Source organism: Ixodes scapularis, unplaced genomic scaffold, assembly GCF_016920785.2.
Source record: "Ixodes scapularis isolate PalLabHiFi unplaced genomic scaffold, ASM1692078v2 PGA_scaffold2__306_contigs__length_199485367, whole genome shotgun sequence".
Classification (NCBI taxonomy): Eukaryota; Metazoa; Arthropoda; class Arachnida; order Ixodida; family Ixodidae; genus Ixodes; species Ixodes scapularis.
The window spans coordinates 133,399,901-133,427,015 of record NW_024609857.1 but is presented as its reverse complement, the minus strand read 5'-3'; the positions used below and the strand labels follow the sequence as shown (position 1 = coordinate 133,427,015).

The following is a 27,115-nucleotide window of genomic DNA, read 5'->3' as shown; positions in this document are numbered from 1 at the left end:
GACTTCGGAAGTAATCCGTTACAAGAAACATATTACTTGTAATCCGTTACTTTTGCAAGTAATTTTGTGATTGCCACGTTACTTTTTTCGAAAGTAATTTGTAATGTAACTTCGTTGCAAAATATTGGTAACGAATTACTTTATTACTTGTTACGTTTTACAAATATGAGCATAATACAGTAGCTAAAGCAAAACGACCAGAACACTCAGCAGCATAAAGAGAGCAAGTTCAACAAATAGAAAGCATAAACAAGGGGAGAATAGCCGAAAAGAAAACAAGGATTTTTTTTGTATGACCAGTCACCAGAACCACTGGAAAAACGGGCAAGGCATGTATAAATATACGAAAGACAAAGATAAAGTAAAACAACGCTGAGTAGGCTCTCCGTCACCTTCCATCGTGTTTTTCTTCTTCTCTCGGGCTGGAGAAAGCTCTTGGTGTTGATTTTATTTTTTTTTGTCTTTTACACCGTTTCACCCTTTTCAACTCCTTCGACGTCTCCTGCCACCTGCAAAGACACCAAACGATGGTCCGTAGCCCGTCGACACGCGTGTTCACAACTTGCGTAACAGACGATGTAAATTCGCGCGATGGGGTCGAATTCTTTTTGTCTTTGATGTGCGCTACCTTATTCTAGCACGCTCTTGAGGCACGGCTGAAAAGCGCCCGGCGTGAGGCTAAGATCATCGTCTTCGAGGGTACGGACGATACTTCTTTTCGTTTAATTGTCTGGGCATGGTGGTAGAGTCGACTCCTTACTTTACAGTCCATTGTCAACATAAAAGGGGGGGGGGGGGGGGCTTAGGCCATCTAAGGAGTGCTGACAAAGAGAGAGAAAACGCATAAAAGTAGTGTGATCCTCTATTGTTTTGTGAAAGCGATGGCCACCTCTTCTCTTGCCCTGTATGCCCTCCGCTCCCCTGGCCTCCACAAATATTGGTATGAATGTGAGAACCGATGAACTATCAATAAACCATAACCGCCACTTCTTCTATGACTGGTCGAGTTTTAGGTCATGAAGTGTCCGTCGTCTCCATGGCCATCTCTTAATGGGGTGTTCGAAATTCAAAGCAATCATGAGAACGGAAACCTAGAGCTTCAGTGCATCCTTTGGTTGCCAAAAAACACACACATTGTCCTCTGCAAGAACAACAAACTCTAATCTACGCAAACACATCAAGGTAAGCTGGGGCGCCTGCATTCTGCATTGGCTAAGAGCATTGTAACGTTAGAACCAAGTTTTTCTTTTTTTGTGAATAACAGGTGAAACACCCGAGTCAAAAGGGGGCTCTCGTAGATCGCTTCTACAGCACCGAATCTCGTAGCAGAGGTAGACGCTGCTAGTGAGCATGCGCACCGCTAGCTTTGTCTGCACAATTCCAGGGATCATTTCCGGAGGCCGTAAGCTAGCGGGATGGCGGGTGTGGTTGCAGATTTCGGTGTCTTGTCAGCTTACAGTTGAACGGAGTGCACTTACACTCTTTCTCTTTAGTACAATATTTTATTTTTACAAAGACTACCATAAAACGGGCGTAAGAAAAATGAAAAGTAGTGTTGCGGAACATTTCTGAAAAATATAAAAATTGTTTCTGTTGTTTCCTGGATAAGTGTACGGAAAAAGTAACGTGAAAGTAATTTGTAACGTAACGAGTAAAGTAATCCGTTACTTTACAGCGAAAGTAACTTGTAACGGTAATCCATTACATTTGAGGCTTGGTAATTTCTAAATGTAATCCATTACATTTTTCAAGTACCGAGCACAATTCTGGTTGCAGCGCGCTGCGTCACTTCCTTTCTCGGCGCTGCGCCTGCGCGGCAGGCCCTGGGATCGCGCTGTTGTGCGAAATGGCGTCAATGGCGGGACCGAACTTGCGTGCGTCGGTGCTCCTGTTGTGTGAAAGCGACGCTTCAGAGAGCTCAAACAGTTCAAGTTCGAGCTCAGGCAGCAGTTCAAGTTCGAGCTCGGGCAGCAGCTCCGGCGAATCGCGTTCGCGGCTACTTTACGAACGAAAGTTCACACAGCTCTTCGGACCTCGTAACGAGAGACCCAAGGTCGAGCATTACATCGAGCGAACGGTTCACGTCTACTGGGACGAGGAGGTAAGCGATACGTCTCGGAATTTGTCTTATATGTGTTCGGTTTAGCGTGCTTAAACAAAGAAAGCCTTTACTTTCAGTTCCGTCGGAACTTTCGCATCTCGAGGCGAACAGCCTACAAGCTGATCGACGAGTTTGCGGCGTCTCCGATTCACGGATGATCGCCAGCGAAGAGCGCAGAGGAGCATCTCCTGTCATTTCTCTGGCGAGTGCTTTACTGTGCTTCTCCGTGTTCGCTGCCGTTCACGGATGATCGCCAGCGAAGAGCGCAGAGGAGCATCTCCTGTCATTTCTCTGGCGAGTGCTTTACTGTGCTTCTCCGTGTTCGCTGCCGTTCACGGATGATCGCCAGCGAAGAGCGCAGAGGAGCATCTCCTGTCATTTCTCTGGCGAGTGCTTTACTGTGCTTCTCCGTGTTCATTCCCATTGATTTTTGTTTTCATTCTATGTACACAACTCAGGTACGCGGCTAACAAAGCATGCATCAGAGACGTTGCCGGACGTTTCAACCTGGGTGAGAGCTTGCTTCACGACATGATGGAACGAGTTCTGGGCTTCATCCTGAGCATCGGACCGCGCCTCATCAAGTTCCCCTAGGATCTGGAGCACCAGTCAAGAGACTTCGAAGATGTTTGTACCATGATTTAATTATTCTAGCTGTATCTCCTAAAAAAGACTGTGCAGTGTGCACTACCTAACAAATTTTGTGAGGAAGTCGATGGAAAATATGATATTTGTGTAGACCTGAGCTACAAATATATCATATATCGAATATATCAATATATCAAATATGAGTTAGGCAAGGTGGCGCAAGCTGCCGCCCGTTACAAAGGGTATAGCCATTACCATCATCCATCCATCCATCCATCCATCCATCCATAAGATGTGTTGAAAGGTCCAACTATATCTAACCACGGCGTGTAAATTGAAGAGCGACCTTCATCGGTTGCAGCAGTCGAAGTGGCGCTGCAAATGACATCTTCATACGTTAGCGAATATCGCAATGCACGACACAGTTCTTTGCGTTTCGGCCAAAAGTACTTTGTGCAAGTCTCGTGAGAAAGAGCGCAGTTAACCCTAAGCATAGTAATATACGTGTAGGGCGCCGAGCGCCACGAAGAGAAGAAGATGAGCGCAAGGTCGGAGAGCGCGCGACACTCGAGAGAGGTGCAGCACGGCCGACGATCTCGGTGGGTACCGAAGCAACGCCTCCGAAGATATCCCTCATAGCGTTAAATATTGTAAAGTGTAAATAGTGTAAATAAATGTGTAGGACCTACATTTGGTCCCTACATATTTATTTGGGCTGTTTGAGTATCGTTTACCGTTTGGGCTGTTTGAGTACCTTCGAATGCCCTTCGGACTCAGAAATGCAGCCCAAACCTCCCAAAGGTTCATCGACACCGTCCTCAGAGGATTGCCTTTCTGCTTTGCATATGTCGATTATCTCCTAATCTTCAGTCGAAACGAGACTGAAGACATCCCACATCTGCGACTACTTTCCAGCGCCTCGCCGATTGTGGTGTTAACATCAACAAAGGAAAATGCAAACTCGGGGGAGCATCACATCTAGAATTTTTAGGCCACGAAGTAGATCAACACAGCATACGGCCCTTTCCAAAAGAAGTGCCGGCGATCACCAATTTCCCAACACTCACAACCATCCGCCACCTTCGCGAGTTCCTTGGACTGGTGAACTTTTATCGGCGATTTGTTCCCCAGAGCGCTGCGATTCTGTTGCGCCTCACTTCTCTGCTGAAAGGAACCGAGACACCCTCGTCTCCTGTGCAGTGGACACCGATCGTAGAACAAGCTTTTAGCCGAGCGAAGCTGGAACTAGCAAATGCGACGCTTCTGTCACATCCCCAGCACAACACTCCAACTAATATCATGGTGGACGCCTCCGACGTCGCCGCAGGAGCTGTCTTACAACAACTAATCGGCGCTGTGTGGAAGCCAATTTCATTCTTTTCAAGACAACTGACATCGGCGGAACAACGTTACAGCACTTTCAGACGCGAGCTCTTAGCAATATACACTGCAATCCGCCATTTTTAAAATTTTCTCCAAGGAACAGAGTTCTTCGTTCTGAGAGACCACAAGCCCCTCACGTATGCTCTGCAAAATGACACAGACGCACACTCACCTCGCGAGACACGGCACTTGGTTTATATTGCCGAATATGCGACCGACATCCGCCATGTCAAAGGCATCAACAACCCTGTTGCTGACGCTTTGTCGAGGAGCACTCCAATTTCCTGCGGACTGGCTTTCCCTCCTGCTGTCGACTATGATGCAATAAGCGTTGCGCAGCAACAGGACCAAGAGCTTAAACATTTACGTTAATTTCCTGGTCGGCTTGCCTTCGAGGAGATTACTTTATCTTCATCCACCACAGGAGTAGTCTGCGACGTCTCGACCGGTACACCAAGACCATTCATACCTGCTAACTTTCGAAGACAAGTTTTTGACTCCGTACACGGTTTATGTCATCCCGGTATTCGTGCCACTCACCATCTAATGATTGAACGCTTCCTCTGGCCCGGAATCAATAAAGATGTTCGAAGCCGGACTCGAACCTGCCTTCACTGCCGAAAATTGAAGGTCCAACGTCACACTTATGCGCCGCTACAGGCATTTCCAACCACGTAGAGGCGCTTCGACCACATCCCCATCGATATCGTGGGACCCCTGCCACCATCGGAGGGTAATCGATATCTTCTTACATGCGTGGATCGGTTCACCCGCTGGCCAGAGGCATTTCCCATTCAAGATATTCAAGCAGACACCGTAGCACGCACTTTCGTTCAAGGATGGGTGTCCCGATTCGGCATCCCATCTACTCTCACAACGGACCGGAGACGTCAATATGAATCCGCGCTCTTCCGACAACTTCTATCACTCTTGGGAACAAAACGAATACGAACGACCGCCTACCACCCTTCCGCAAATGGTCTCGTCGAAAGTTTTCATCGCTCATTGAAAGTGGCGCTGATGGCACAATCCAACCCAAATAGCTGGAACACAAGCTTGCCGATAATCTTCCTTGGACTTCCGGCAGCGCTTGAAGTGAGACCTCGGCTGCAGTCCAGCCGAGTATGTATTTGGCTCTACCCTTCGTTTACCCGGAGAATTTTTCACATCTCTTATGGAAGAGCCAGCTCCTGATCCTATGGCATATGCCAATCAGCTGCGAACGATAATGCGAAATCTCCGACCCACATTACCCCGTAAGCAAGCACGAGCTCCAGTATACGTATCTAACGACCTTGACACCTGCAGCCACGTATTTCTACGCAGGGCCGGCTCTAAAAGATCGCTTCAACAACCATACACCGGGCCGCATAAGGTACTTACAAGAGAAGCCAAGACTTTTACAATCGACAACAATGGACGCCTAGAAACCGTTTCCATTGACCGCCTTAAACCCGCTCATCAGGAACCGCTTGATAATCCAAACCATGCCATTCATGCTTCCACCATTCCCGCTCGACCAACCACTGATCTCCACTGCCTCACCTCACACCGATCCCCTCGACCTGATGAGACCCACACAGAACACCCCAAATGCAGGCAAGCACCTCATGAATCCAACAGACCCCAGCTCTGCTTATTCCGAAAACAATCGCAGAGACTCCGGTCAGTTTGATTCTAGACTATCAAACTCTCCGTCACACACGACGACCATTATTCACCGCAACCAAACAAACACAGGCGATTCTCTCCGAGCTCCAACTCGGCAAGTGACGTTGTGTTTACCACCATCGTACGGTCATCCTAGGAAAGCAGGAGAGAGGGAGAGAGAGAGGGGAGGGAGAGTATTGTAGGGTGCCGAGCGCCAAGAAGAGAAGAAGAGGAGCGCAAGTGTCGGGGAGCGCGCGACACTAGAGAGAGGTGCAGCACAGCCGACGATCTCGGTGGGTACCGAAGCGACGCCTCCGAAGATATCCCTCATAGCGTTAGATATTGTAAAGTGTAAATAAATGTGTAGGACCAACATTTGGTCCCTACATACGGATGAAACAACACCCCATAAACAGAGGACAAACAGGTAGTGCTGGTGATCATCGCACCTCAGCAGTAGGGAGCTTACAGGAACTTTTTATTGGATATACTAGCCCTGAAAACGAGCATGTGTCTCTGCGGTCGCGGCTTACTAAATGGTCACTGCACCATTTCCGTGACGTCACAACAAGAATATATTTCGTCCTTGCGAGTAACGTCACTCGTGACGTCATCATTGATGACGTCACTGATGACGTCAATGGTGACGTCATCATTGACGATGAAGAGGCCGCTGACGTTATCAGTGACGATGACGATTCCATCATCAGTGACAATGACAATAACGTTACACGTGACGTCACTGGTGACGGCACTGATGACGTCATCATCATCGCCACGTGACCTCACAGAGGTTACGTGACCCCGGTGACGTCACGTGATACGCGTGAGGTCACGTGACCCTCGTGAGGCGACGGCGATGCTGCTTGGAGGGAGGAGTAGCAGACAGGGTGTGGAGGTCAGGAGGAGGGAGGAGGGGTATACTTTACCCTCAGTACCCTTCCCCCCTGCCCATCAAAAGCTGCGCTCTAATTCGGCGTTACAGGGAGTTGTAAAAGGCTAATTTTTTCCCATCCCCATCAGTGTGGCATGACATTCCTTCCAATTCATTTTTTTATAGATTTTTGCGTTGGCAGTGCCCCATTTCGTGGACAGGCAGTGGCCTCGATAACGGGTAGTGGAGTTTCGACAACCCCAACAAGCTTTTTTTGAAGTAGAGTTGGGCATAATTGCGATAGTATTTTAAGGACAGATTCTGCTGGTGGCGTGTACTTCACAGGCGTATACATTGCCCTCCCTGTCCCATGTACAGCCATCTTCACTACGAGGGTGAACATGTCGCACCATTCGGTCGCCACTACCACGTTTCAAAGCAGCACCAACAGGAATAATGATGAGAGAATGCGCATGCAGAGAAAAAAGAAACATGCGGTGGTCTTTATTTCTGTTGGCACCGCTTTGATGGGAGGTAATGGCGTTCAAACAACGCTTATGTGTTCACCCCCATATTGAAGACAAATGTACAGACTTCGTCAAAAGCCAGAGCCCATGACCGAGAGCTTGCTCTATATTGTGGTACTGCCATCGTTGAGGGAGGGTGAAGAGATTCGCAGCATGAACCCCCCCCCCCCCCCCCCCCCCCCCAACGTTAGCAGCACTATAGTACGAGAGCAACCCTGCGCCGACCATCGAGCCATCGGATCTGGGCTTTTGATAAAGACTGTAGATAGACAGGGTAAAGCTTGCATATCCATGTCCAACCTTAAAGTAGAGCACCGGTTCACTGTACCATGACAATGCGAAGAGTGATTCACTATGTATTCTAATATAAACATTTCTGCTTCCAGTAAATATATTCCTGTATTTGTGTTTGCAAATGCACTCTTTTCGTTGTGTTTTATTCTCAGTATTTAAGCTGTACTTGCCATGATCACAGAATTTGTATGCTCAAATACTTTTTTAAGGTAAGTTTACCTAACCATCTTTTGAAGTATCCACTTCAGACTTGAAGGAATGCCCACTTGCATATTATGAATTTATTGCACTCAGTCAAGAATACAGCTATTGTAAAAAAAGTTATTTTAATCCTGTTTCGTCTTAGGCTGGGTCACAAGCATGGCGAGAAGCAGCATTTTCTCTCTGTGTATATCTTGTCGTTCCAGCCGCATCTCTTCTATTAGCTTCCGTTTGGCTGCATGCCTTTCTTCCTTCAACTCGTCCTGTCGTGCTTTTTGTACCGCTCTTGCTTCCTTAATCTTTGCCATCTCAGTGAAGAACTCCTTCATATGCTCCGTGCGTGCAGAATTCACCCTTCCTGAACGATGAGACGTGCCTGACTGCTGGCTGGTTGAGACGACCCCTCTGAGCAAGTGGAAGACGTGCTGGCTATGGCACTGTCGGTTGGTGTTGATATTGCTTCTGCTGCAGCAGCTGCTTCTGCGGCCGCCCTTGCTTGACTGCCTGGCATAGCCTTCTTGTGTATTGCCCCATGCACGTCCCTGATGACCTCGGGCGCGATGCTGTCGTCCATCATGCTGATTCTATCCAGTTCTTCTTCGTAAGGAACGTCGACAAGTCCTACACCAGAACGGCCGCTACAGCTGACCGCTTGTCGCTTCCGATTTTGTATCGTCTTCAGCCTCGTATTGCACTGGTCTGGCGTTTTTTGTGACTTCAGTATGGTCCGCAGGTTTTCAGAGATTCTGATAAATACACATTTCTTGTTTTTCGATTTTTTTGAGTGGTCCAGTTTGGGGAAAGCAGCGTTCGTAATAATCAAGCTGAAGCTTAGTTTCGCCTGGTGTCCACTCGGCATCTAAAAGAGGGACATCGAGTAACTTGCTGCAATACTCATTGATGTTAGTTTTCTACGAAGCGAAACACTTTTAAGCACTGCTTCCACACGCAATGATGGGGCTCGAATATGGAACGCTTGGTGCCGTTTTCTTATCTGTATCTGTCAATATGTACATACGCCGTGTCAACAGGAGCCGGCAGCCAAATGCCACAAGCTTAACGCAGCTCAAGATATCCACATGGCATTTTTATTGCTCCTGCCTGAACTCTTCTGTGCCAGCTCATATTGCCACCCCTTCACATTCCTCATTCATGCAATATGCAAGCCCTGAATAAAAAGTTCAAATGAGGACATAATAGTGAGATCTGGCTTTCTCAGGGAAAAGTAGATTTCTGAATTAAAATCTGGACATAGCTTTTTATGCAAACATGTCCCCGAAGAATCAATCTGCCCAATGTTCTGCCCCCTTTCTCTAGTCAAGCGGGGAAAGAAAGAAGTAGAATGACATCACTTACAGCCAGCATTCTTTGTTTTCTTTGGAGCTACCTGGGCTTCACGGGAGAAGGCATTTGGCCTGTAAGGTTATGCACATCATTGTCAAATCACCATTTTGACACAGGCTCTCAAGAACAAATTTCCGAATATTTTGAGCAAGCACTGCTTGTCACGAGCAACACCAGCCTGGCTCAGAAGATCGCCAAGGTTTGTCATGGTATTTTCATTGAGTGCAGCAGATGTGGCAGCATCTGAGTGAGGGAGATGCATCGGCTTATAAATTTTATCAAAGATTTTACCACTGAGTAACCGGAGCAGGGACCATAATAGCGAGTACCAGAAATGAACACCCAGAGCATTTCCCTGAATTATCGACTGCATGCAGAATGGAGATTGATCACGCCAAATTATGTATTGATATTCGCAGACCGATAATGCTGAATGGTTTTGTTTCCGTTGACCAACTCACTCTGGACCACGAGTTACTGTAGCTGTGCATGTAGGAATGTATACATCTATGCGACAGGCCTTAGGATGTTATTGTAGCAAAGGCTCATGCATGATCTAATGAGCAGTGAAGTCTTCCAAGGTGTCTTGAAGTGATGCATTTACTATGGTGCCAATTTCATAAATGTACATTATGGAAATAGAATGTAATAACGGGGTAAAGAAAGTGGTTTATACGGCTACTTCTAGAGGGCGCAACCCTTCCAATTACATGCTTGGCTAAGCTTCCAGGTCTTTCGAGTTTGTAATCCCAATTTTGGTAGGCTATTTGAAATGCTTATTTTAAGTATAGAAACGTAAAATAGGAATAACTAAAAAGTGGTGTCCTTAAGAACACGAAGTGCAGGAATCGTTGCTGAACCCAATGTATAGTATGGTCTGCTTTTTGAGCCCAAAGACACGCTCTAAACTTTCACTGCTTTCCGTTCATTTCGCTTATTTACGCGGACCATTTTACGACAGGAACATCCGCGGTCATTCTGTATAGACGCTTTACACACGCGCCAGAATACAGCCGCCATTGCTGACCTTCTCTTGTTTTACCGAGATACCGAGCCACTGAAATTGGTGTGGACGAGCCTCCACAAAGGCCAATGCTGGGGAGCAAGACGGAATAAAGTCTAAGATGTCAATAGCCTGGCCTGCTATGGTAATATTGAAGTGAAGTAAACGTAATAAGGGGGAAAAAAAAGTGAAGGTCAGTTATGGCGGCGCCCATGCACAGCTGCTGCAAAGCCTCTATACGTGCGAGCTCCTTGCTCAAGCAGCAGAGCCACGCACAGTACCATCCTGCAGGCGAACAAGTTGCAAAATTAAGCATGCTCTATTGTTGGCCACTCGTGCTAAAAGCGCGAGCTCATGAAGCGTTCGTTCGTGCAGAGAGGGCATCGCTCAAGGCTACCGCCTCGCGCTAGCGCGGCCTCTACGGTTAGTCCGCGCTAAGGTGACACGAAGTAGAGCGTCTGCTGCAGTACATCCTAAGGTGAACTCGGGCATAATAATGTGAGCATGAGCATGTCGTTTAGTGGTCGCAAAACGCGCGCTCGCGCGCAGAAAGCACTTCGTGTTTCGCCCGAAAGTCATCCGCCGACCTCGGAGCACGGACCTCTGCCAACTCACCATTGCCGCATCCAGCTGCCTCACGTGCTCCGAGGAGGGACAGCAGCAGTTGGCGCACGGCCGGATCTGACAGCTGCGCGGGATCAGCCATGCTGTCGTTTGCGGAAGGGAGAAACGTAGGAGTCGTGCACGGTAGACGGGAGGGATACTGCTAGAGGCTCACGGGAAGAGCGTTCTTCCGTTTCCGTTCACGTCGGTTGGGCGTTGGGCCGCTCCAAATCAGCGCTGGCATCTGCAGCTGGTAGATCCAGAGCGAGGCGAAAGGAGCAGGTTTTCTCCTCCCTTGCAGATTTTACAAATCAGTCCAGATCTACTAGCTGAATTCATTATGAGATGTGACATGGCATGATGCCATCGTCACGTAATACTTCATGCGCATTAACGTGAATGTTGGCGCACCGGCTAACTTCACCAAATGGAATCGATGCACTCAAGTCGCATTTATGTAAATGTGGCTGGTGGCTTTTGTCGTGGCCCTGAAATACATAGTCTCGTAGTCCTGAACAAACCTTGACAAGATAATAGAGAATTGAAGATAACAGTACTAGGCAGGTGAGCTGATTCCTCTACGCCGAGAAACTTAAGGAGAGGGGGAAACGAGAGCGCGCGGGAAATTCAGAACGCCGAGCTCTGGTTGGAGTGATTAGTGGGTAGACCTAAAGCTAGCTGCCTTTGTCTGCACTACACTCGAACGAGTAAGAATGCGGAACGCCGGCATCCGGCACTTTGCTATCGCATCAGAATGTGTTCGACACATGCAGCGGTGACAAAGACACCTGTCTTTAGGTCTACCCACTAATCATTCCAACAAGATCTCAGTATTCTGACGTCCTCACGCGCTCTTCTCTCCTCCTCTCTCTCGGTTACTCCGCACACTCGACGTCCTGAAACCCAAGACAGGCAAAAGGGACAAACAAAACGTCAAGTTGTGTTTGTTTTCGGCTTTTGCTTCCGTCTCGGGTTTTACTATATCGAATAAAAGAAAAAAAAAATCCCCCGTTTATCAATAATAAAAAGCTGTCTTTTTTTAGTACCATTAACCTTGTTCTTCGACGGCCTTTTTTTTCAATTTTTGAATCGTTATCATGATCTAAAAATACAGTTTTCATGACAAAATATCAATAGGAGAGTGTTTTTCGGATATATCCGAAAACACGGAACCCTGCCGCTCTGCAGCCAAACCGTACGATTTTTGTCCGTCACAAAAATCAATACGAATGGCTTCGTAAAACGTTACCATAATTTATTTTTTTTTTACTTGGTTAAATACGATTTTTTGCTGCAATAACATAGCCCTCCACTGTGTAGGCCCACGAATGCGGTTCATTTTTCTTTTTTTTTTTTTAAACCACTTCGAGGTTTTTTGGGGCGCGGAACCGGAATTTTATGCTTAAAGACAGGAGGAATTCACGGCGGTCACTTAAGCATTGCGTTGTCCATACGTAGGTACGAAATACCTTGCCATCTAATACTAGTAGCCCCTTCCCTTGGCATATAGCACGCGCTTGCCGAGCGGCTCCAACCAGTCCGTGGGAAAGTGGCGGAGTGCATCAAGCAAGCCGAAGAGAGGTTCTCTGCTCTGCGTTTTTTCGGAGGAGTTTGATATGTAGTCACTCGCAGCATTTCAGTTTCGATATTCGTGTTGGTGATGTTGTTGGCAGCCACTTTAGCGATTGCGCCAGTGGCACTTCACGATAGAAGGTTCTGAGAATATCAGAGCGGTGCGGTGCTGTTACAAGCTGTTTTGCAACCAAGATGTGTAAAACGTCGCCCATACTTGGGGCTACGCACTAATCTTAATGAAAATTTGCCGGTTCGCACCTCCCCGCTTGGTCGCTGCGCGAGTGCAGCCACCGGTCGTTTATCTTGCGTGTACCGAAGTCGACCCTTTGGAGCGTTGCAGAGGATGTGCGGCAGCATGCTGAAGACAAGGAAGGTTTCTGCTGGTTCGCCGTTATTCGCCGAAAAGTATTTTCTTTTTTTTGTAGTCTCGTGTAAACGGATGTAGTTGCCTTAGAAAACATGTGAAAATCGTTTACGAAAGGGAAAATTTACAACTCGTCGAACGCCAGTCTCGCCGATCTCGAGGTTTGATCAACGCTTCTTTTGCACACCGAAGTGCTGCTTCTCTATGCTTTCAAGTTCAAACGTTTCTATACCGATCGAGAATCAACGCCGTGTGAATGTGCTTTGAGAGCGCAACACGCGTGTACACGTATGCACCCCTGGAGCAGCGTTCTAACTTACTCTGACGAATGTATTTGTAACTTGCGGCACTCGCGGTTCAGAAACGAGCATGAACCAGTGGCGACGGAAGAGAGGGAGTGGGTACAGTGGCGGCTTCGCGTTTTTTGTTTACCAGGCGTTTATGGCAATCAGTTCAGTAGATTGAGAATCTGTTTCTGCGAACCCTCCCCCCCTTCTACGAAACACTTCCAACGATCCGGGCTCTACTGTTAAAACGTGTCGATGTGATGTTGTTTTCGCGATCTTTCTTCCATTTGGGGGGGGGGGGGGGGTGTAATAGATTTGCTATACTCCGTCTCATCCTATGGTGAGCTAAAGCCCAATGCTACGGGCCGCCACGTCCAGTCACGAGCCGGTTAGAAAACATGTTGTATATTTGCTCCATTGTAAGTATCACTGCGCCAAGGCGCGCCACGTGAAGACAAGTTTTCCTCTCCTTATCGAGCACTCGCGGCGGCTCGGTTTGCTTGCTACGGCTGAAGACTACTGAACGGATTAAATACCGTCTGGAAGCGATGGGGCGAGAGAACTCGGGATAAGACTCAGTTGCTATTAAGAATTAAAGATGAGTCGGATAGAGTGTTCGGACAGCGTGCGAAGGGAGATGCGGGTCCGGGTACGTTTAACGTAGACAATGGTCAAGTTAAGTTTGATTGGATTGAATTGGATTGGATTGGATTGGGTTGGATTACTATGGCTAAGGCCAAACGACGTTATGTCAGTGTTGCCTGCGCGCCGTTCAACTTCTCCAAAGAGTTGACATTTTCCCAAATATGGTGACAACGTTTTTAAGACTAAATACGATGCACCTCTGTTTTACCCATATAAAATAGCGAGCTATCATAACAGAAAAGCCTATGCGTTAAATTAGTGCTCGTCGCACTCTGCGTATCGGAATTTCACTCCCACAGTGTGTCGCAGTGCGGATGCAACTTTTTCTGAGGCAGTGCTCCACCCGCCAGTTTTCGGGCCATAGTCCATCGTAGGGTGAGAAATCGGAGTGTAAGTGTTAAAAGGAGGTTTTTTGGGGGGGATATACGAAATAAATATTAAAGGTTGCGCAACAGTGACAGGTTATTTCAAGTGCAATATGTGATACTTGACGATTGTCCGACTTCTTTCGTCGTTAGACGAATTACTGAATACCCCGCAACACCCCTAATCAATGGTCACTGCTCTGGCTCATTATCAACCTAGTTTATTGCACTTTCCACCACAATTGAGCCGTCCTACTTAATTGTGATTGGTCAACAGATAGTGCACGAGCATATGGTCCGCGTTTAAAAAAAAATTATTCTCGCCGTTTTACACTTTGCGTTCGCAAACCTACCTTGCTACAGAACGTTGCTCTATTTTTGCTGCCAATGGACCCACTCGAGTAGATTCGTAACATAGCCATGGTTAATAGTGCATAATAGCAACTACTGATTTTTGTTTTCTTTTATTGATCGCAATTCGCCAGAACAGCTGGACGATCAAGAACTCGGTGGGTGATAATTGACGCAAAAACAACTGCATGCGACGCACCTTCAAAACTTTGCCACAGCGTCGATTCTTGATAGGTATCGAAGCATGCGAAGGCACAAAGACGCAACACGTCGGCTTACCAAGAAAGCTTTGATCACTCCACGAGACCGGCGAGACTTGCGTTCGACGAGTTGCGCATTTTTCCTACGGTGTTGCGCTTTCGTAAACATTTCCCCGCAATTTCAAAGGCAACTACGACCGTTTACATAAAGTTTTAGAAAACGTCTTCGTCGAATAACGGCGAATGATAAAATGCGTGTCTTCAGCACGCTGCCGCCCAGCCTCTGCAACGCTCTGAAAGGTCGACTTCGGTACGTGCAAGACGCCCGTCCGGTGGCCGTAATTACGAAGCGGGGAAGCGCGATCCAAGGTTATGTCGGTCGGTTGCCTTACACGCTAAGGCAATAGGGAGTTTTAGTAAACCGTATTTCCCCCTCCGGTAGCCCTCCGCTACGAAGAAACCGCCACTGCGCCTGCGCGCCGATGGCCTTGGCTGTAGAGTTCCGGGTAGTGGAGGGGCTTAGCGGAGCGGGAAACACGGTCTACTAAAACTCGCTATTAAATATGAACCGCGCTCGATGACCACGACGACTTTCGTTCTCGCTATTTGCCAGGGGAAGGGGCTACAGATTCAAGCTTATCTTAGCAAGCCCACTTCAACATAGAAGACTCCGCAGTGAACAAAGAAAATACTTCTACTTACCGGCCGTCGACGCTACCGTGGCTGTCCGCTGGAAACGTACTGTCGTTGACTAAGGAACACGCATAAAGAAAGTTGTTTAGAGTAGAAATTAACGCGAACGTCGTATCGTCAACGGCCTCCGCGACCACCAGGGGCAACCCCCTATGGAAGGCCATGAAAGGAAGCAAAGCAGTTTATAGAGAGAGTTTGGTCCATGCGAGGAGCGGGCAGAGTCAGGGTGTGCACCAGAAGCAGAAAAAGGGCTTGACATGCTCTCATGGCCAACCAGAAGCCGAAAAGATTCCTCTAGCGCTGGTAGCGAAAAAGAGTTTTAATTGTAGATACGTGGTTCTAATAAGCCCGTAGGAGTGAAATGCAGTAACCCTTCAATGCTGGAAAATAGGCTGCACATGATATTTCGATAATGCTCCTGCAGAGAGATGTAAGAAGCGAATGTGCCGCTCTAACTCTGTTTTGCTCAAACAGGGTATGACCACTCGGGTGGCAGATTCCCGGCCCTCGGCGCCTGGCGTATGGATTATGTCGGTCGTTCCGCTAGTCGCGCTCTTCCACCATGACTTTGGACGAACGTGATTGAAACATCACGCGCGCCATCTTTCCAGTCACCGAGAGATACTCCGACGCACTTATTAACTTCGCTTCTCACGACCACCTCTGGATGGCCACATTTACACTTGTGAAGACGCCCTGGAACACGCCCAGCACGCTTTCGGCCAATGGCGTCTTCTCATTTGAATTTTGACTCCCATACTTCCCAGTGAATGGCTAAACTTACAATATATAGGGCTCTGAAAGGAAGCAATCGGCGTGTAGATTTTGGGCGGTAACTAGCGCCACCTGCCCTGTGCACTCTACGTCTGTTTCGGTTTCATTTTTAAAACCGGAAGAGGTGAAATAATCGCTTTATCGGCTACGAATATTACACTTCAGTCTTAATATAATGTTTTTGCTTTGTGAGTTTTTTTTTTTGTTGTAAAATTTGCCATATCTTTGAGCATAATTATTTTTGCACTGTCAGAATTAAATTAAGGTTGTTTAATGTCGATGATTGAATATAAAGGCGGGCTACTCTATTTCACAGTATGCCGGAAGTTGTTTGTGAGCCCTTAAAGATATTTCTAATGCATAGCATTTAGGGATCCTTATAACATGTGCATGGCATGTAGCCTCGATGACGGCATAGTGTCACGTCACGTGACGCTTACATAGGTTGTTTAAAGGTTGTTATAGGTTGTTTGTGACGTCACATCACACCTTGATATTACGTGACACTTGACGTAACGTGACATCATGACGTAATATGACAAAATTATGTCACGCCACACCACAATGTCAGTTGACACTTCGACAACAAGTGACATCATGTCACCTTGTGACACCATGACGTCGCGTGACACCATACTGCCATGTGACACTGTGATGTCGGGTGACATCATGATGTCACGTGACATTGCAACTTCAGGAGTCATCATGACCTGACATCGTGACGTCACGCCACGTGACACATGACGTCATCATGACAATGTCTCCTTACCGGTTTGTGCAGGTGAGTTATACGGCCAGGGGGCATAGTACAGGGTGCTTATCGTAACGATCAGAGGGCTAATTAAGTAAAATGTGTTAACTTTTTATTAGTGAAAATAGACGTAAGAATTAGAACCTTTTTGAGCGTCACGGAGAACCACTAAATCAATAATATTTCGGAATACCTTGGGCGCGTGGGACGTGTAGTAGAGCACTAAAGATACCACTTTGCAGCGGGTACAAGGCTGGGGCTATGATAGAAGAGAGAGGGAAAAACGCGCGGTCTCCTTATCGCACCTGTAGAATTACTTCTGCTACAGGAGTGATAACTTTAGCGCACTACCGCGCTCAGTTTTTCTGACAGCTGCTGATTTAGTTGTTTTTGATGTCGCTCAGCAAGCTTCTACTTGGAACCATGTGCCAATGTTTACTAATTTAATAGTGAATTAACAGTTTGAAACCTACAGCTAAACAGACGGGACGCGAGAAACGAGACAAACAATCGCTGAACTTACAACTGAAGTTTTAATCGTCAAGGCGCAGCCAATATTCACGACCCAACAAAAGAAGCACACACAGCCAATGACTCCGGAAACCCGCACTGTCATCGGGCATGCTGTCGTCGTGAAACGAAATCTATTTGGTTGAAAAAACCCCAAGACTGCGGGTAAACGACACAACACTACAAAGTCTCTAGAGACTTTGTAGTGTTGTGTCGTTTACCCGCAGTCTCGGGTTTTTTTCAACCATGTGCAATGTACACCAGCTCGTTTGCGCCCTTACCATTTTGTTCAGAAATCTATTTCTTTAGCCGAAAAAAGTACCGATGGGGCTCTGACACACTCTTCCCCCAAGCGCGCTATCGTCTCTGCCTCCATAATCTCTCTGCCCAGGTCATTGGCCCTTCTTCCAATGACAGTGCCTTCTTTTTTTAATTCCGCATCGCACCCACAGTTACCACAATGGATGCCCGAGTGTCCTGATACCACCCTGTTTACATTGTTACAATGTTCTCTTAACCGATCAATGAGGCATCTGCCCCTCTGGCCTATATATTGTTTACCACAGGGTAGCGGAATGGGATAAACAACTTCTTCTGTACAATGAACAAACCAATATTGATGCTTCTTTGTACACTCCAGAGGCCTCCCGGTAGACTGATATTTCTGTAAGGCTTAGACAGCTTGCTCGGGGCAGGGAAGTCCACAGTGACGTCTGCCCGCTTTCCGATTTTCGTTAAGCCATGGAAAACACTATGTAAATAAGGGATCACAGAAACTTCGTTTCTTTCTTCTTTAGGAGCGTTTTCCATATTTGGGGCAGCCTTCTAATTTAATTTTCTTCCACAAAGCGCCTGCGACGGACGCCAATAAGTGTTCCGAATAATCCACTGACCAAAGGCGGGAAGCTTGAACGTCAAAGCTCACCTGTCTTAATGGAATCAGGAGCTTGGTGGTAGAAAAGCAGGCACTTTGTTGAAGAAAATTAAATTAGAAGCCGGTCCAAATGTGGAAAACGCTCCTAAAGGAAAAAGAAACAAAGTTGCTGTGGCCCCGTATTTACATAGGGTTTTCCATGGCTTATAGAAAATAGGGAGCCGGGTAGACGTCACTGTGGTCCTCTCTGCCCCGAACAAGTTGTCTAAACTCTGCGGAAGTGTCAATCACTCTACCGGGAGGCCTCTGGGAGTAAAAAAAAAAAAACATAAAAATTGGTTTCTTCATTGTACAGAAAAAGTAGTTTATTCCATTCCGCTATTTTGTGGTAAACAATACGTAGGCCAGACGGGCGGATGCCTCAATGGTTGGTTAAGAAAACATTGTTACAATGTAAACAGGGTAGTATTAGGACATTTGGCCGTTCATTGTTGTGACGGTGGGTGTAATGCGGAATTTAAAAGAAATGCACTGTCATTGGGAGAAGTGTCAATGCCCTGACCAGAAAGATTATGGATGCAGAAAACATAGCGCCCTTGAGGGAAGAGTGTCTCAGCGCCCCATCGTTATTTTCTTTGCTAAGAATTAGATTTTATTTTACGACAACAGCATGAGCGATGATAGTGCGAATTTCATTGGGGAGTCATTGGCTGTGTGTGCTTCTTTCATTTGGTCGTGTATAGCCAGCCGGCATCAGCCACGCGGCGCCAGCAGCGTGGGAGACAACGTTACTAAAACACCCAGTTGGGAAACTCGCCGTCGAAACCTGGGCCGCTGGCGTCCACCGAGACCGAGCTAAATGCGACAACAGCGCCACTCTTTATCGTTTGCCTGTACTGTGGTCACCTTGAGCTTTTTGAAAGCCTGTTTTTGCGTAAAAACAAACAGAAAAGACTCTTTTTGTATGAAATTTATTGGAGTTTTTTGTACAAAAAGAGGGGCGCGTTATGTTTTTAAACTCTTTAGTTTGCAGGGTTTTGCGGCACAATTAATATTGTTTTTATACAACCATGCCTCAGCGGTCCTTTCAGGTAGCGTGTCCCGACCTAGGTGCATTTTAACTTCGATAGGTCGACGCGGCGCGTCCGCCGGGGAGACAGAGGTGGCACCCCTGTAACCTCTTCCGCTGTATCTGTTCTTAAAGCCAAACTAGAAGTCACATGCAGTTCCTCGAGTGGCCGTTGCGGGTGAAATGGTGGCGTTGTGTTCGTCATTAGCTCGGTGCTCGGAGACAGATTGGGGCCACTTTTTCAAAGCTGTCTCTGTGGGAGTTTCCCAACTGAGTGTTTTAGTAACGTTGGTGGGAGACTACGGTTATACCAGGGTGGCCAGATGCGGCCGAACAAACAGTAAATAGTCGTCCCCAATCAAGCCCCAAAAAAGCGGTGTGACCTTCGTGAACAAGCCCAAAACAAGCGGAAGTTCAATAAATGTACAGATTCTTGAAAATAGTTTATTCATTATAAAATGAGAAATAGAACTGGCTCAAATATGGAGGCGAAGTAAAACACAACTAATTATGTTAATCATGTCAGTGTATGATGAACGCCTCAACTACACACAGTCATCGTCGCACGTGTCCGACTCCTCTGGAAAATCCTCAGCCGCCCCTTCTGCTGAACCGTACATGTTTTTCGAGTTGAAAAGCTGCAACATCTTTGCGGTCAGTTGAAAGTCCCGGCAGCAGACGCCTCGAAGCTTGAGGCCGTAACGTACGCGCAGGATGCCGCTCAACATGGGATTCTTCATTATGTTACGGTCGCGCGACTTCACAACCTTCATGTGTGAGAACACGCGCTCGACGTCGGCATTGTTGAGGGGCATGGCCAACAACGACAGAGCGAACTCTTCTATTTATTTGAAACAGCTTTCACCGCTTGCATTCGTGAACTCTAACACTTCTACCCAGAACGAAACGCAGTCTTTTTTGTTCGCATTTTTCCAGGGAAGAAGGCACAGCGATCTTTACTGACTGTCCAGGAGACCTACATTTCCCTTGAACAATTTGAGGGGGGGAACATCCTGAAGGGGCGATTTTACCTGGCTGATTACGCTCTCCGGCGAGAATCATTTCATAAAGTTCCAAAGCTGAATGTTGGGTAGAAGCCTAAGCTGTGCTTTCCCTGCAGCCTCCAAAACGTTTAGTATGGACGCAGCCATCTCGGCAAAAACGCTGTCAGTGAGCACGACGAGCATTAAAATAACAATATTTGCAGGAAAAACGCGAATAAGCCCAAAAAACGCGACAAGCGGTTGGAAAAATCTACCAGCGACTCGGTGAAAAAAGAAGCCCAAATCCGCTTATACTAAGCGGAACTGGCCACCCTGGGTTATACCCTGTATCGTTTGAAATTCGCAAAGGGTGAACGATAAGCCACACTTTGCGTGCGGACGGCTTCGATGTGTGCTACGTATACGAGAACAACGCACACATATTGGAGCATGACGCGAAAACCATGATACTTGTTCGCAGTAAAAACGCACTCCGTTGATAGTTGTTCACGTTCCGATTGGCCCGCCAGAGCCGTAGCTGCCGTCGTACTGGCTTGTTATGCGATCACGGCTTCCTGGTACACCCATTAATTCGTGCTTCAGACGCAAGGCTAAGCGGTGCCACCAGAGTAATAGCTCACGTTTCAACAATGCAGCCGCTATTTCCCAGGCATACGCCACATTTTTTGCTCCAGTTGCCAGATAACGCAAACACTACAGCATTACAGGTTGCCTATAAACGCCTTGACGATTAAAACTTCAGTTGAAAGTTCAGCGATTGTTTGTACCCTTTATTCCGTTCCATTGTTTAGCTCTACGTTTTAAATAATGACTCCTTACCAACACGCCCAAGCCTCCATACTGATGAATTAACAAATTTTAGGTGAATAGTCTACTGATCGTTACGATTCGCCCCCTATGCTATGTGCCCCTGACAGTATAACTCACCTGCACACACCGCATAAGTGTAGTTTCATGGCTTGTATTAAACAAACCTGTTAAGCTTAAGAAAAACACACTCTGTAATTATCACAAATTCCTGACAATGTTCTCTTCAGTGGAGCACGTTAGTGTGGCCGCCAAAAAAGAGGCTCAAAGAGGCCGTAGAACAGCTATGCATTTAAAAGGCTTTGGAAAACGCCCCAATAAGAGCCGATTTTGTATTGCTATCACTGTTTCTGTTACGATTTGAGGAAATACCAAACTTCGCCTGATGAACGGTGTGGACAGACCCGTAGCTCTTCCAAAAATAACAACCATGCTTGATTCATTCATAATAATGATGATAATAATAATAAAACAATATGAAGAAAAATTATTATTAATTAATATTATCATCGTCATTTTAACCTTATTATTATTGGTATTATTATTATTGTTGTTGTTGCAGTTGTTGACCATACCAGGCTGGAGTATTTGCTAAACTGCTTGGTATGTCTGACACACGGTCTGATGGTCACATCAAGCTGTCTGGTCTGCCTTCAAGTCCACAAGTAAGTACATCATGCTGAACTGGTGATTTCACCAGGCATCTAATGTAGCCATCAGACTATGGGCTCACCATGCTGCTGTGCTGCTTATATCAACCTGTCTTGTGGACACACCAGATTGCTTGTAGCTACACCGAGATTTCCTGGTGTTACACGAAAACTTTCTGATGTATTTTAGAGCGCAGCTCTTAGGGGCCCGTTCCCGGCTTGAGCGGCGTCGCCGTCGGCGTGACCAAGATCATTCCAAGGTCACTTGACCCCCAAGGTCATCCCAAGGTCACGTGACCCCAAGGTCACCCCAAGGTCACGTGACCCCTCCCCAAGGGTCATCGGGGGTCACGTGACTCCCCAAGGTCACCCCAAGGTCACGTGACCCCTTCCCCAGGGTCACGTGACACCCCAAGTCACGTGACCCCCGGGGTCACGTGACCCCCGATGACGTCATCAGTGACGTCACTGATAACGTCACTGGCATCCGCATCGTCATCGTCATCATCACTGATGACGTCACCGGCATCCGCATCATCATCATCACTGATGACGTCATCAGTGACGTCACTGATGCCGTCACCGGCATCCGCATCGTCATCATCACTGATGACGTCACCGGCATCCGCATCGTCATCGTCATCATCGCTAATGACGTCATCAGTGACGTCACTGATGACGTCACCGGCATCCGCATCGTCATCGTCATCATCACTGATGACGTCACCTGCATCCGGATCGTCATTGTCATCATTACTGATGACGTCATCAGTGACGTCACTGATGACGTCACCGGCATCCGCATCGTCATCGTCATCATCACTGAAGACGTCACCGGCATCCGCATCGTCATCATCGCTGATGACGTCATCAGTGACGTCACTGATGACGTCACCGGCATCCGCATCGTCATCGTCATCACTGATGACGTTATCAGTGACATCACTGATGACGTCACCGGCATCCGCATCGTCATCATCGCTGATGACGTCATTAGTGACGTCACTGATGACGTCACTGGCATCCGCATCGTCATCATCGCTGATGACGTCATCAGTGACGTCACTGATGACGTCACCGGCATCCGCATCGTCATCGTCATCATCACTGATGACGTCACGGCATCCGCATCGTCATTGTCATCATCACTGATGACGTCATCGGTATCCGCATCGTCATCGTCACGTGACCCCCCCTAGGTCACGTGACCCCCACCAAGGTCACTTGACCCCCCCCCCCCCAGTACCCTTCCCTCCTCCTCCTCAAGAGCTGCGCTCTAATTCGGCGTTACAGGGAGTTGTAAACGGCTTTCACTTTTTTTTTAGTAGGGAGCTGCTCTACTTATTCAGCTTAATTGATCTTAAACTTTTAGTTCAGACGGAATATAAGTGATTTATGTGGCAATACTAAGTCAGCTGTGTTTCATGCCTCTTTTCCTATCCCTGTTATGTTTCGGTTCTCACCGCAGTCTCGGATAATTTCTACGATGACAACCTATTGTCGCAACCGAATGCCGACACAAAAGGTGCTGAACAGTTTTGAGTGCCAAAGAGCGCTCCCAACGCATTCCAGTATGCACTGGGGCCACGGAAATGACGGAAGTGGTAGTCGCACCTTAGTTCTGTGAAATGACGGAGTTCTTTAAAATGTCAGAGGAGGTGACCACGTGGATGCCCAGTTTGGCTGACTCACTTTCCACTGTCAAAACATACACGCAACGCATTTACAGGGGTACCGACACACGATCTCAAGTGTGATGCTTCGATTACGCAATGACGAGTGGATAATATGGCATATTTTTACTTGAACATTCCATTTGTCATTAAATGGAATGTGCAAGATACCGACGTTTACCTTAGTTTTGTGTCGCAATGCATGTATGTACAGCTTATGGCAGAAAAAAAATAAAGAGCCTTTGTTTTGCCCTGGGATAGACTGGTATGCCAAATAAAAAGCTCTATGTGAAAACGAGTTGTGGAATCTCTAAGCCCCGCTGTCTACCTGAGCGGCGCCGTTGCAAAGGCCATCGGCTAGTCTCACCAGCGATCGCATGAACTGCAGCTCCTGCTGTCGTCTCCGTGGTTCAGCCTAGTTGACTCGTTTGTCGGGTCCGCAAACACGGGCATCAGGCAGGTGAGGGACAGATAGTGTGCACCCGCGAGAACACCTAGCGCCATCAGAGTACCTAAAAGTCAAACAGGTGCGCGGATGAGGTGGTCGCGCTTCAGCCAAGGTGATCTCGTGGAGGCCCATTTTGGCTGAGTCACTCTCCACTGTCAAAACATACACGCCACACACTTACAAGGGTACACTCTAAACCCGGTAGCGGATGTATCCGCTATTTATCCACCACTTTCTTGCGAATTCGTGGCGGATATATCTGTGACGAATATATCTGGGTCAGCTTGAAAATGTTTTATCTGGGTCACCTTGGAGAACTTTTATCTGGGTGACCTCGAAAATGTTTTAAATGGGTCACCTTGAAATTCTTTTACATGGGTCACCCCGGATATTTTTTTTATGAGGGTCACCTCGAAATCTTTTTATTTGGGTCACATTAGATACTTTTTTATCTGGGTTGATTACAGAGTAGTTCACCGCTATGAACCTTATTCGATACAAGTTGAACCCTTCTTTTAGGGCTACCAACGTCATTCACTAAACCTTGAACATATGTTTTCATTCTAGTGATACAGTCGGCAGCATGGATAGCATGCATTTAAGTGTTGAGGACGGCGCTAGTGACGCTCAAAATGAATGAAGCTGACTTATATCTACAGCCAGAAACTTTTCTTGCGCCTAAGCACGGGGTTATCTAAAAACTTCAAGAATACGTGAGAAGAAAGAAAGAAATAGTACGGTTTTTCACATAAGATGCGATATTTTTGCATCTAACATTATGAGAGAAGGAGATGCCTCGTTGCTACATTAGGTCACCTAACTGGCCGCTGTTGGCAGTGAGCGCATCGGATCGTTCTATGTCACCTAAGACAATATGTTGCTGTATGTAAACTCCGGGACACTGTGAGGACGGCTACATCAGCAATTTTTTGTACCAGGGCTATTTTTTTTCGACTTCCGACAAATTGTGGGAAGAAAAAAGGAGCGATTAAAATATTTGTATATGCAGCTTGCAGATACATGCTCTAGCACTTTACCACATAATCATGGCGTAGATTTAGGCAGCCATTATGACATCCCACAAGCTTTCGTATGCACCCCCTTTACCACTAAAAGGGAAGGGCCTACGAAAGGAAGCATACAAAAGCTCGTGCCACGTCATAATGACTTCTATGTGGTTATTATTTGTAAGAGTATCTGGAGTATGTATCTAACTTCTGTGTGTAAAAAAATATATTTAAGCACTATTGTCTTGTTTACTCGGTTCTTTGGAAGGGCTTACAACCCTTGCGGAAGCCTCCTTTGGGGAGAGCATCCAAAAGTTGGCACCACGTCATAACTGCCTTAAACATTACGGTGATTATGTTAAAAGGTAGCCAGAGTACATAGCCACCATTTGCGTATATTAAAATATTTTAATCACTATTGTTTTTTTACACATTTAATCGGAAGTAAAAAAAAAGTAATACTTTATATAGAAGTTTGTGGGTATAAAATATGAACGCTTAGGTTAGTGCGCCCCGAAAACCATTTTCTACCAAACTACTAGTTTTGAAGACAGCCCTTAGGCTTTAAAAAGGACAAAAAAACACAGCATTCGCGTGTATGCGCAGTGTACTTAATCAGCTTTCTTCCAGTTACTATACTAGGATGTCTACCGATATGACCCTTTCAAATTTGCAACTTCTTGAAGTTTCCCCTAGTCTATCGTAATTCCCTGCTTGGTTCCAAGGGGGCAGGACGTATCTGGACACTTAAGCACTGCCAACAAGGCCTTGGCCAATCACTATATTATACTACCTTGTCAGTCTTTTCTTTGATATTCCATCCTGAATAAATCTTTTAGCGCGAGCACAAGGAGAGCACCTCATCTTAGTACGAGCACAAGGATAGAAGCTAATCTTAGTGCGAGCGTTTCAAGAGAATGCGATTGGAGTTCCAGAGATTTGCGTCGGCACGCCAGCCGAGTTGCATGCAATTATGTTACACCACACGCGCGTGATTTTCGGTCGCTCAGGGAAAGAAAAGCTCAATTTCCCTGACCTCGAGGTGTATATTCCCCGACTTTTCGAACTCGCCGAATTCGCTGACAATTACAGGTCTTCTGTTTGCCAAATTGGTAGACAGCCTGTATACAAGGTAGATCATAGGGATCTTCAGTGTTTGTGTAGCTGTTGACAGTCTGTTTGCATTCAAGAGGTACGGAAAAGTAATGGACTAAACTACATCAGCCAAAAGGACGTAACAAAAAGATACGTGAAGCAAAGGTTAAACAATGTGAAACGTATTTATTTGATCTTAAAATATTGGCACAGTGAATCATGGTGAGCTTCCAGAAATTTTATATGCGTATAAGGAAACGTGACTAGTTTCAAAAAACGTATAGTAACGTGTATCCAGCTTCTTCACTCTTTCAGGCTGTCAAAGATTTAAAGAGGGCCTTCACTTGTGCCCTTCTCCAACTTTGGCGAAAGTTGGCGTCGCCCGCCACCACTATTTTGATCAGTGCCAGGAGCTGAGAAAACGTCACTGGGTAGGTTATGTTTCTTACATAATACACTCCCAGGCAGAGCACCAGTGTTCGCTCCATCGATGTTGTCTTGAGGACGATCTTTTGGTCGCTTGAACACCAGATGACTTTTCGGACAGTGCCGAAAAATAGTTTCGGCCCAGGTTCCACGACGTTGTCCTCCGGACATTCTAGCTGCAATATTAAATGAACATTCACAGTTACTTTAACCGTATGCAAAATGATCTTGTCAAGGATGAGTCGATTCATAATTTACAATATTTTTTAAGCTAAATAGCAAACACTGTGGTTTACCAGACTGATGAGCTCAAAACGGGTGTTCTGAGGCCTCAGATGCTTGTCGATGCTGACAAACGAGCTGGATTCATTTCCTTGGTTTCGTCGAAACACCGCGAGCACATTCATCATTTCTCTCTCCATTTCAGCCATTTTCTTTTCGAATCGCAGTTCCAGCTCAATGGCAAGCTAGGGGAACACAAGTAGAGAAAAAGACTTTATGAAAAACCTAAAACATGCACTATAACATCCCGTAATATTCTGAAAAGATCGTTTATCAGAGTTTAAGAGAATAAATATCTATGTCTAGAATGCCTTTATCATGTGATTTTGGCCCCCTAGTATCTCGATTCTTCGAAAAGAAAAGAGAGGAGCTTCCGATCTCTTTCGTTGGCTGTTATTATCATAAATTGCTCACAACAACTGGAACATTGCAAACGGTGCCCGGGAAGCTTCAGATGTGCAGCCGACGTTTTGTTAGGGAACTTAATGTCGAAGGTCACAACACTGAAATTAACCCAAGACTGGGGCAGTTGGTGGTGGAAAACATTTTACAGAGGTCTAGCTCAGCTAATAGTTTCATTTAATAACGCTCCTTTTTTTGTTATGATGTGGGTTCTGTGCGTGTTCTTGAAAACAGTGTGTTCTGCAGTTCGGTGGCGTTGTGGATATGTTTATACAGTTTTTTTTTTTTTTATTTC

The 27,115-nt window shown here is 46.5% G+C and overlaps 1 pseudogene; it reads right to left on the bottom strand.

The window, feature by feature from the left end:
- Positions 1–7,743: 7,743 nt before the first annotated feature.
- Positions 7,744–26,567, bottom strand: LOC120846304 (annotated as a pseudogene).
- Between the last annotated feature and the right edge of the window lie 548 nt (positions 26,568–27,115).